General features: G+C 39.7%; 1 protein-coding gene across 2 annotated transcripts in view; it reads left to right on the forward strand.

Moving 5' to 3' along the window:
* Positions 1 to 12,124, forward strand: part of PKD2L1 (polycystin 2 like 1, transient receptor potential cation channel) — a 157,673-nt gene that overhangs the window by 23,785 nt on the left and 121,764 nt on the right. For both annotated transcript variants that reach the window (XM_045068514.1, XM_045068515.1), the window contains exon 6: positions 8,563 to 8,659. The gene's annotated coding sequence lies outside the window, so the exon portion shown is untranslated. The remainder of the gene's footprint in view (positions 1 to 8,562; positions 8,660 to 12,124) is intronic.

Consider the following 12,124-nt stretch of genomic DNA (forward strand, 5'->3'; position numbering starts at 1 on the left):
GGGATCCTCAAAGGGCCCCCAACTGACTTCCACATGGCCACATCTCCTGCTTTGGCATCTGCACCTCCTTTCCTGAGGACTCCCCAGAGGCAATGGTCTGTCTTTCATCCTTGTTGCTCACTCTTCAGAACCCTTTCCAGCCAGATCTACACTGTCAAACTCAACTGACAAATAAAGAATTAGCAGATTAATTCATTATCAAATTATTCAGGCGGGATGATTGAGGGCTCTTGACCTAAATATTTTGACTATCTTTGTCATCCACCCGGAATCTTCCAGACCAGGTCGTTATTTGGGATTCCTAACTCTGTGATATAAGCTTGGTGGGTTTTGACTCCCACTCAACTTTAGGTCCTCTGTTCTCTCTTCTTTTCCCCCTCAGCTTTATTGAGGTTGAATGACACATAAAAATTGTATAAATTTAAGGTGTACAATGTGATATTTTGACAAATGTATATATTATATTGTGAAATGGTTGCCACAATCAAGTTAATTCACACATCTATCACCTTACATGGTGTGTGTGTGTGTGATGAGAAAATTTAAGATCCGCTCTCTTAGCAGATTTCAAGTATTATATACAGTAATACAAGTATTATTAACTATAGTCACTGTGCTGTACATTTGATCCCCAAAACTTACTCATCTTACAACTAAAAGTTTATACCCTCCTAGATCTTTCTGTCTTTTATCATTCAGAAAGGAAGCAGCTGGGGGCACCTGGGTGGCTCACTCGGTGAAGGTTAAGTGGTTGACGCCTCAGATTCTTGGTTTGAGCTCAAGCCTCTGACTCCACTTAGGCTCAGGTTATGATCTTGGATTCCTGGGATGGAGACTGGCATTTCTTGGCTCAGCAGGGGGTCTCCTTCCCCTCTTCCTCTGCCTACCTCCCCTTGTTCTCTCTCTCTCTCAAATAAATCTTTAAGAATAAGAAAGAAAGAAAGAAAGAAAGAAAGAAAGAAAGGGAAAGAAGCCAAGTCTTTAAGACCTAGTGTCAAATCCTAGGAAGGTCAAGAGTAATGACTCCTGAATTTCAATCTTGACTTCTTCCCTGACAACAATAGGAACAAAGTTCTTTCTGTGTACTTGACTAGGGAATTAATTCCCAGGGGATAGAAAAAACTTCTAGGAGGTAGAACAGGCTTGGGCGATTTTTTTGTGAAAAAAGAGTAAATTTAAAACAAGTTTCTTGATGCACTCCACCACCACCTCAGAATTTTTTCCCACAAAGGGAAAATTTAATACCCTTATCTTTTGTAAAAAAAATTAATGCATTCTCATTGTAAAAACGTAAATGTGACAAAATGCATAAAGAGTACAAATTCTCTTTGACTACCCACTTCCTACTGTGCCCTCCAGAGTCTGATGCTTAACCAACTGAGCCCCCCAGGCACCTAAGTGGTAAATTCGTTTAAATGATTATCAATGTCTAACACTCTGCTCTATTTTTTAATCCCTATTTAAAACTTTGATAGTGTCGCATTTGCTTTGTTGTACTTTTTCCTGAGAAAACCTAGAAATGTTCATTTGTCTCTGTATTTAATTGGCAAAAACTTAATGGTCTATGATGTCTCAAGCCCTGGGTAAGACCATGAATTAAAATGAATAGAGAAGTCTGTCACCACATTGACAGTCCGGAAGAAACAGATCAGTACACTCAGAAGTGGTAAGGGAAAGAAATGCATGAAGACGCTATGAAAGCATAACGGCTGGGTACCTAAAGAAATAGGAGGGGGAGCCTGGCTGGCTCACTTGGTTAAGCATCCGACTCTTGATTTTGGCTTAGGTCATGATCTCTGGGTTGTGGGATCAAGCCCTGAGTTGGGCTCCCTGCTCAACAGGAAGCCTGCTTCTTCCTCTCCCTCTCCCCCGCTTCTATTTCCTCTCTGTGTCTCTCTCTGTCAAATACATAAATAAAATCTTAACAAAAAAAAAAACAAAAAACCAAGAAACCGGAGAGAGCAGATAGGCTTCTGAGCATATGTAAAGAGTGGGGGAGCATCCAAAAAATAAATAAGAGTTCATCAATAGTCACAAGGAGGAAGGGCATTCCACACAGAAGGAATAACGAATCTGTGAAGCATTGGGGTACCTGTGGAGAACTGCGGGCAGCTCTCTGTGGCTGTAGTGTGGGTGATATGGAGATGGAAGGCCGGAGAATTAGGTAGAATGCAGTGGGGGTGGAGGGTGGGGAAGGACCTTGTGCTGAGGAGTTTGGATTTTATCCTGAAGGCAACTAGAAGCCACCAAAGGGTGATGAGCAGCTGTGTGACATAAAATTTGTATACCTGATGGATTATTTTTTGGCAATGATGGAAGATGGCCTAGATGAGACTAGAGGCAGAGACAATTTAGGGCCAGTGGCAGAAATCCAAGTGACGAGTCTAGAAGACCTGTACAAGTGAATACGGATCCATGTTAAGTGAATGAAAGAGGATGGAATTAGCTCTTTAGCACAACGGAGGCCACTGTGGTTGAATATATGCTTGACACTTCATGCTTACTAAGTTTTCAGTACTTATTATTAATATTTTAATCTATTGTTTTCCAGAGTATTAAAAAAAATCTATTCTTAAATTTGATCTGCACACAGGAGCACCTGGCTGGCTTCATTGAGTAAGTGTCTGACTCTTGATTTTGGCTCAGGTCATGACCTCAGGGTTATGAGACAGAGCCCCAAGTTGGACTCCGTGCTGGCTGTGGAGCCTGCTTAAGATTCTCTCTCTCCCTTTGCTCCCCCTACCTGCCATCTCTCTTTCTCTCTCTCCCTCTCTAACACACACACACACACACACACACACACACTGATCTGAGGGCAATGTTTAGGCAACAGTATCCTTTTTAGATTGAACCAGGCATCCAAAAAACAAGCAAACAAACACCTCTTCAAAAACAAAATAAAAAGACTAATAGAAATAGAAATATTTTCAACATCTATGTTGCTCTTATACAAACTATTAGGATTGAAAAAAAAAAAAAACCAGCCCTATTTATATGGGTAAACTCTTCAAAAGTTAAGAAATAAAAAATCCAAAATGCAGATGAAAAAATTTAGCTTCGCTGGTTTTGAGAAAAGACAGATTAAAACAATGAGATACCACCTTGATTTATCAAACTGGCAAAGGTTTTTGTTTGTTTGTTTTTGTTTTTTTTTTAATGGGACCTGGGGCACCTGGGTGGTTTAGTCAGTTGAGTGTCTGCTCTTGGTTTCAGCTCAGGTCATGATCTCACAGTTGTGGGCTTGAGCCCCACAGTGGGCTCTGTGCTCAGCATGGAGTCTACTTCAGATTTTCTCTCCCTCTCCTTCCCACTCACTCTCTCTCTCAAATAAATAAAATCTCTAAAAAAAAAAAAAATGAGGCCCAATATTGACAAGAGTATTGTGTTTTGTCAAATGGTCGCTTTACACACTGAGGAGTGTGAATTAATCCAATGCTTTGCAGTGCAATTTGATAATATGAATTTAAAATTTCTTTTTTTTTTTAAGATTTTATTTATTTATTTGACAGACAGAGACTACAAGTAGGCAGAGAGGCAGGCAAAGAGAGAGGAGGAAGCAGCTGTCCGAGGAGCAGAGAGCCCGATGTGGGGCTCAATCCCAGGACCCTGAGATCATGACCTGAGCCAAAGGCAGAGGCTTTAACCCACTGAGCCACCCAGGTGCCCCTGAATTTAAAATTTCAATCAAAATAATTAACAGTAAATAAATAAAATTTCAATCACGTTAATACATTTGATCCAATAATTCCACCTTTACAACTTTTGTCCTACGAAAGCAATCAAACGATGTTTTTCGGGACATGTATATGAGGGTATTCATTGAATTAGTATAAATAACATCTTCCGTAGAACATTTTTTGAGCATCCACCCAGCTCATAATGACTGCTTTTATGGGCTACTCTACCTCCAGTTGGGGACCTTCAGGAGCGACTTTGTGCCACAGAGCCACCTCCACCATCCGTAACACAAATGGTTATAAGCTGGTATCACCCAGCTAAGCCGGTCAAGTTTCCTTCCCTGAGAATTTGGATGACAGGAGAAATGACGGAGGAGAAATGGTGTCTCTGCCAAGCTGAGCTTCTCAGGGTCTTTGAGATATATTCATTCAATGCATTTTTTTTTTCAAAGAAGAAGAATGCTGATGGTAGAGATAGAAGTATAAAATAGCAAAATGCATCCTGAAACAGATGACTGAGTGAGTCCAGAAGACCTGTACGAGTGAGTGGAAAGAGCCAAGGCTGAGCGTAAGCTTTTGTACAACCAAAAAGTATAGCAGCAACCGGTTTAAGTTGATACCTGCCTGAGACAGTTTAATGCTGAATAATGTGACTTCTGGCAGTGATCCTCTTTCACAGTAAATGACCTCTACTTAGAATTCCTAGTCTTTATATAGAAATAGGCAGAAAGCAATCAGTAACCCAGGGATCCTGGTTAATCCACTCCTTTTTACTTTACTGTGCCATTTCCACTCAATGCCAAGATTGGAAGACATATGCCAAGACTGAGAAAGAAAAATTGATAGGGAAAACTAATTTTTTTAAAGCATCCCTTTGCTGTTCACATATTTTATTCCTAAACAATACTGTTTGGCTTGGTTTTTTGAACGATATTAGTGAAATTGTACCATACGTAAGCTTCTGCAGTTTGCTTTTTTTCATTTAACATTACATTCCTGAGATTATCCTTGCTGTTATGTGTAGCTGTAATGAATTTATTTACAGTGGCATATGGAGTATTCAATTGTATGGATTTATCCATTTTATTGTTGGTAGTATTAGGGTTGTGTCAGACCTTTTGCTAGTATTTAACAGTGGTGCTGTGAATATTCTTATACATGTTTTTGAGAACACGTATCCCAACAGTTTCTTTAGTGTAATGTATCCCAACAGTTTCTTTAATGTAATGTATCCCAACAGTTTCTTTAGTGTAACGTATCCCAAAAGTTTCTTTAGTGTATATTCCTTAAGTGGAATTTGTGATCATAGGGTTAGCACATCTGTTTTACAAGATAATGTTAAATTGTGTTCCAAAGCAGTTGCTACAATTTACACTGCAACCAGCATTTCACACCCCTTCAGGCACTTTATGTTGGGTACATTTAAGTCTTTCACCTACTTTTTCTATTAGATTATTTGTCTTTCCTATATTAATGATGTATATAAATTCTTTATATACCCTGGACATTCAGCTTTTGTCAACTGTATGCATAGCAAATGTCTGCTCCAAATTTGTGGTATGTTTTCTCACTTTCTTGATAGTGTCTTTTGATTAATAGAACTTAATTTTATTTTTTTTTACAATTTTTAAAAAAGATTTTATTTATTTATTTGACAGAGAGGTAGACAGTGAGCACAAGTAGGCAGAACGGCAGGCACCGGGAGGAGAAGCAGGCTCTTGCGTCGAACTTAACAAATAAGTAATTACACGTGAAGTTCATAGAACAGTACTTGGCACATGAAAGCAGATTAGCTATTTTTAAAAGGATTTATTTATTTACTTACTTATTTAAAGGGAGAGAGGACAAGTGGGAGGTGCAGAGGGAGAGTGAGAGAGAGAATCTCACGCTGACTCTGCGCACCAAGCGCATAGCCTGATGTGGGGCTTGATCACACGACCATGAGGTTATGACCTAAACTGAAACCGAGAGTCTGACGCTCAAACAACTGCACCAGCCAAGCACCCTAAAAGGAAAGTAGCCATTATTGATATTATCGTGTCTCATCAATTCACAGATGCATATTTTTTCACATTTACCATCTGTGGTAGGTTGAACAGTGTCCTCCAAAGACATTCACATCCGAAACCCTGAACCTGAGACATTTACCTTAACATTACTAACGTTACTTTGCCAGCGTGATTGAATGAAGGATTCTGAGATGGAGAGATTATCCTGGGTTATATGGGAGGACCCTCAAATGTAATTGCCAGTGTCCTTATAAGGAAGAGGCAGAGGGAAGTTTGATTGCAGTGACAGAAGGGAGAAGGTGTGATAGGACGTGGCAGTACAGGGAGATTTGAAGGTGTTTCGCAGGGAGAAAGAGGCTATGAGCTAAGGAATGCAGCTGTAGAAAATGGAAGAGGCAAGAAAATAGGCTCTCACCTAGAGCCTCTGGAGGGAACATGGCCCGGCCCACACCTGCTTTTGGCCTGCTGAAACTGATTGCAGACTTTTAGCTTCCAGCTGTGTTTGAAGTCCCACTGCTGTGGTCATTTGTGATGGGAGCCACAGGGAACTAACACAGCAGCTCTTAAAATTGATGGGTCTGGGCACCTGGGTGGCTCAGTTGGTTGAGCGACTGCCTTGGGCTCAGGTTATGATCCCGGACTTCCAGGATCGAGTCCCGCATCAGGCTCCCGGCTCCTTGGGGAGTCTGCTTCTCCCTCTGACCTTCTCTTCGCTCATGCTCTCTCTCACTCATTCTCTCTCAAATAAATAAAATCTTTAAAAAAAAAAAAAAAAAAAAAAAAAGAAAATTGATGGGTCTTCCATGCTCACCAGCCAGGCAACAAGTCACAATTTAATTGTGCTTACCTGCTCTTCCAGGGACCTGGTTGTGACTCCTGATCTCATACTGGACGACAGCAATTCATTGAGCTCTCAAAGAACAGACTTTTAAAAAAATTTTTTTTATTTAATTTTAATTTTTTTTTAAGATTTTATTTATGTATTTGACAGAGATCACAAGTAGGCAGAGAGGCAGGCAGAGAGAGAGAGGAGGAAGCAGGCTCCCCACTGAGCAGAGAGCCCCATGCGGGGCTCCATCCCAGGATCCTGGGATCATGACCTGAGCCCAAAGCAGAGGCTTTAGGCTTTAACCCGCTGAGCCACCCAGGTGCCAAGACATTTTTTTTTTTAGAGAGGGAGAGAAAGAGGGAGAGGGGGGAGTGGCAGAGGGAAAGGGAGAGAGAATTTTCAGCAGGCTCCATGCCCAGAGGGCTGCCCAACACATGACGAACCCTCCACAGTTAATCACAGAGACAAGTCCACATTGAAAACAGATCTTATTAAATAAATATCCAATCTCATAGCAAAATACTCAATTGAAAAAAAAAGAAGCAGCAGCAACAGCAGTCATCACCAGGGTTCCTGATGGTAGAGGGTGCTGCTCTGTGGAAAACACAGCTGTCAAGAACGGAATCAAAAACTATTTTTAAAACTCAGGCTCTGAATATGAAAACATTTTAGGAACATTTTGACTAGTTTATTTCCCTCAAATTTTCTTTCTTATGCATGCATTTAAAATCTTAAAAAATAAGTTTATAATCGTGTAACTTAAAGAATTCTAAGTAGTGAGAAAACATTGTCCTACAATTTTAATAGCAATGTTTTTCCTTTCTTAATATAAGGGTGCATTGTAGAATTGTTGGCATCTGAGATTCGAACACATTTATTATTATTATTAACGTATGCCTTTGTGTCTTGTTTAAGAAATCCTTTCCTACCCATCAGTTGTACAGACAGTCTTTGATGTTGTGTTCTAAAAATGTCATAGTTTACTCTTTACATTACCTTCCAGGATCGCTTAGAATGGATTTTTGTGTATGGGGTAAGGTAGTTATTTAGTTATTTTTCATCTGTAACCAAGTACCATTTATCAAAAAAGCTATCATCTTTTTCATGGTTCTTTACTATCAGCTCTATCATAAGCCAAGGTTCCATTTATGCACGGGCCATTTTATTTCATTAGTTACATTGTCTCTAAATCAGTAAGATCCTTTTTAATTACTAGGAATTTATAATAATTCCTTATATTTTGTATAGCAAGTGCCTCCGTCTAGTTCTTTAGAATCGCCTTGTCAGTTCTTCCCTCCTCCCAAAATACTTTCAGGATTTTGATTGGAATTTGTCAGATCTGCACATCAATTTGGGGAGAACTGGCATTTTCTCAACACTGAGTCTTCCAGTCCAAAACTATGATAAAGCCCTCCATTTAGTCAGGTCTTCTATAATGTTTTTCAGTGAAGTTCCGTAATATTTTCCATCAAGGTCATAGAAGTATTTTGTTAGGTTTACCCCTAAGTACTTCATATTTTTTATGCCACTGTAACTGAAATCATTTTTTAAAGTTTCATTTTCTAACTGATTGTTGCTGATACATAAAAATTCAGCTGATTTTTATGCATTGGCTTTGTATCCTGAACCATTATTCACCTTAATTCCCGTGTTTTGTGGGATATATATATATATATAATTTTTTTTGCTTTTTTCTATGTTGACACATCTATAGGATCTGAAAATAGTGACTCTTTTTAACTTTTGTTTCTTTTTCTTGTTTTTCTGTGTCAGCTAAGTCCTCTAGTCCAATGCTGAATAGAAGTGTGGTAGTGGCAACCTTTCTATTCTTCATGAAACTGAAAGGGATAATTTGAATGTTTCACCATAAACTAAGATACTCAGCTTGGCATTGTGATAACCCGTCCCCAAGATTGCCCCCAAACAATCTTTGTCTAACCCTGAACAGGGCTGACCTGTGTCATAGGATCCTCAGGAAATGGCGGTTTGACCTCTGAGACTAGGTGATAATAGATGCTGCGTTTTCCCTTTGCTCTTTTTCTGGAAGCCAGAAGCTGTGTCGGAAGCATCCTGATGCAGCCTTCCGTGGGGTCAATGCAGCAGAGAAGCCTTCGGCCAGCATCCACCATCAATTCTCCAGCTCTGTGAGTAAGCCACCCCAGAAGTGGTTCCTCCAACCCCTGTCCTGCCTTCAGACACCTGCATACTAACCAGTAATCTTGGGGTTTCCTCAGAAACTCTGAGCTAGAGCCAAACCTCTCCTAATTTCTGACCCACAGAAAGTGTGTGAGAACACAAATGTTTGTTACTGTGTGAAGCCATTAAGGTTTGGGGTAATCTGTCACTCAGTGATGGATCCCTGATACGGGGAATTTTTTTAGAGGCTTTATCAGAGAAGGTTCCCACTTATTCCTAGTTTTATAAGAGATTTTTAAGAGTTATGAAGGATGTTGAATTTTATCCTATACATTCTCTCCATCTAGTGAAGAAACATGTTCTCTTTCTTTATCATAAAAAAAATACATGAATTATATTGGTTGATTTCCTTTTTCTTTCCTGTTTTGTTAAGTTTTCATTTAAATTCCAGTTAACACCTGTAGGATTAATGTCAGGGGTATGATATAGTGATTCAACACTTGCATACAACACCTAGAGCTCATCACAACAAGTGTGCTCCTTAATTCTATGACCTGTTTTGCCCATCTCCCCCACCACCCACCCCTACCTCCCCTCTGATCACCACTGGTTTGTTTTTTGTAGTGAAGAGTCTGTTTCTTGGTTGCCTCTGTCTTTTTTGCCTCCTGTATTCCTCTTCTTTTTTCTTAAATGCCAAATGAGTGAAAATACGTAGTATTTGTATTTCTCTGACTGACTTATATCACTTAGCAGAACACTCTCTAGCTCCAACCACATTGCAAATGGCAAGATTTCGTTCTTTTTGATGGCGGAGTAATATTCCATTATATTTATGTACCATCTCTTCTTTATCCATTCATTCATTAGTCGATGGACACTTGGGCTGCTTCCATAATTTGGCTATTGTAAATAATGCTGCTCTAAACATGTGCCCCTTTGAATGAGGATTTTTGTGTCCTTTCCTTTCAGGTAAATACCTACTAGTGTAATTGCTGAGTCACAGGGTAGTTTTATTTTTAACTTTTCGAGGAATTTCCATACTGTTTTCCGGAGTGACTGCCCAAGTTTGCACTCTTATCAGCAGTGCAAGATGGTTCCCCTTTCTCCACATCCTCACCAATACCTGTTATTTCTTGTGTTTTTGCTTTTAACCATTCTGACAACTGTGAGGTGATATCTCATTGTAGTTTTACACTTGATCTTAGCCAAAAGGCCAAGAAGTGATTTTCATTGTAGTTTTGATTTGCATTCCCCTGATGATAAATGATGTTGAGCATCTTTTCATGTGTCTGTTGGAAAAATGTCTATTCTTATCTTCTGCCCATTTTTAATTGAATTATTTGGCTTTTTTGGGTGTTGAGTTTTGTAAGTTCTTTATATATTTTGGTACTGATCCTTTATCAGATATGTCTTTGGCAAATATCATCTCCCATTCCATAGGTTTGCGGATTGTTTCCTTCACGTAACAAAGCTTTTCATTTTGATGTGGTCCCAGTAGTTTATTTTTTTATTTTGTTTCCCTTGCCTGAGGAGACATACCTAGAAAGAAGTTGTATACTACCCAAAGCAATCTACACATTTAATGCACCTATTAAAACACCACCAAAATTTTTCACAGAGCTAGAACAAACAATCCTAAAATTTATATGGAACAACAAAAAAAACCAAATAGCCAAAGCAACCATGAAAAAGAACAAAGCTGGGGGCACCACAATTCCCGACTTCAAGCCTATTACAAAGCTGTAGTCATCAAAACAGTATGATACCGGCACAAAAATAGACACAGAGATCAATGGAACAGAACTGAAAACCCAGGGCGCCTGGGTGGCTCAGATGGCTAAGCTCAGGTCATGATCCCAGGGTCCTTGGATCGAGTCCCACGTTGGGCTCCCTGCTCAGGAGAGGGGCGGGGGGGGGTGCTGCTTCTCCCTCTTCCTCTGCTCCTCTCCCTGCTTGTGCTCTCTCACTCTCTCTGTCAAATAAATAAATAAAATCTTAAAAAAAAAAAAAAAAGAACTGAAAACCTAGAAATGAACCCACAATTATATGGTCAATTAATCTTTGACAAAGCAGGAAAGAATATCCAATGGGAAAAAGAATGTCCAATGGGAAAAACAAATGGTGTTGGGAGAACTGGAGAGCAACAGGCAGAAGAATGAAACTGGAGCACTTTCTTACGCCATACCCAGAAATCAATTCAAAATGGATGAAAGACCTAACTATAAGGCTGAAAGCATAAAATGCCTAGAAGAGAACACAGGCAATGACTTCTTTGACATCAGTCCTGTCCTCCTCTCCTTCCTTCCTTCCTTCTTTGTTGTCTTTCTGTCTTTCTGTCTTTCATTAATTTGATGAAGTCTTCTTGGGGTATGCATTTGGAAAGATATCCTAAACTTGTTCTGTGGGGGAGAGGCCCTTATTATCTTGTTTAATAAGTAGTTGTTTATCAAAGAGATTTTTAAAATAAATAAATAAATAGTTTTGTTTTTAAAGATTTTTAAAATTTATTTGACCGAGAGAGAGATCACAAGTAGGCAGAGAGGCAGGGGGAAGCAGGCTCCCTGCTGAGCAGAAAGCCCGATGCCACCCCTTTTAAAAATTTCAGACTTGATGGGGCACCTAGGTGGCTCAGTGGGTTGAGCCTCTGCCTTCAGCTCAGGTCATGATCTCAGGGTCCTGGGATCAAGCCCCACATTGGGCTCTCTGCTCAGCGGGGAGCCTGCTTTCTCCTCTCTCTCTGCTTGCCTCTCTGCCTACTTGTGATCTCTGTCTGTCAAATACATAAATGAAAATCTTTAAAAAAAAAAAAAATTCAGACTTGCACCTTGTGTGGGTGGCTGAAGCACAGGTGGGCCAGCCATGTTGAGGAAGCTTTCCTAGGATCTATACACTCTAGCTATTTTGCAACTTCTCATTTGTACCTGCAGATTCTTGAGAAGGTCCAAGCATCCAGGCGTCCTTATGAATTCACATGCACAACCTGTAGAAAAAGAGATCAGGAAAGAAGTGAGATGATGTACAGACTGCTCTTTTTAAGTTGAGGTTTCGTACCTAGCACGTTTGAGCAGCAGTAGTTACATTCAGTGCTGGACTCACAAATGAAGCTTGAAACAGAGAACTCTGACAAGGACAGAAAAGAACAGTGTTCGAAGGTGTGAGAAGTAGCACTAGTGTTAAGAAGGCCAATAACAAATTTATTACTGACTATAAAAAGGCAATTTAATGATTCCGTTGAGGACCAAATGAGAAGAGACAGCAATTGCCTTAGGAAGGATTTAGGTTGGATATTAAGAGGACCTTTATGACAATGAAAAGTTATTGGATGCTGGAATTCATTTTTCAGAAAATGGTGGAATCTTCTCTGGAGGTATTTAAGAAGAGAACAGGCTACACCACTTTCAGATTCCTTGAAGGTAGTTCATTCATTCATTCAATACGTATTTAATGAGCATCTGTGTTGTGCTAGAAATTGC

The sequence above is a fragment of the Mustela putorius genome, unplaced genomic scaffold (assembly GCF_011764305.1).
Source record: "Mustela putorius furo isolate JIRA1106 unplaced genomic scaffold, ASM1176430v1.1 tig00003909_pilon_pilon_pilon, whole genome shotgun sequence".
In the NCBI taxonomy this organism is placed as follows: Eukaryota; Metazoa; Chordata; class Mammalia; order Carnivora; family Mustelidae; genus Mustela; species Mustela putorius.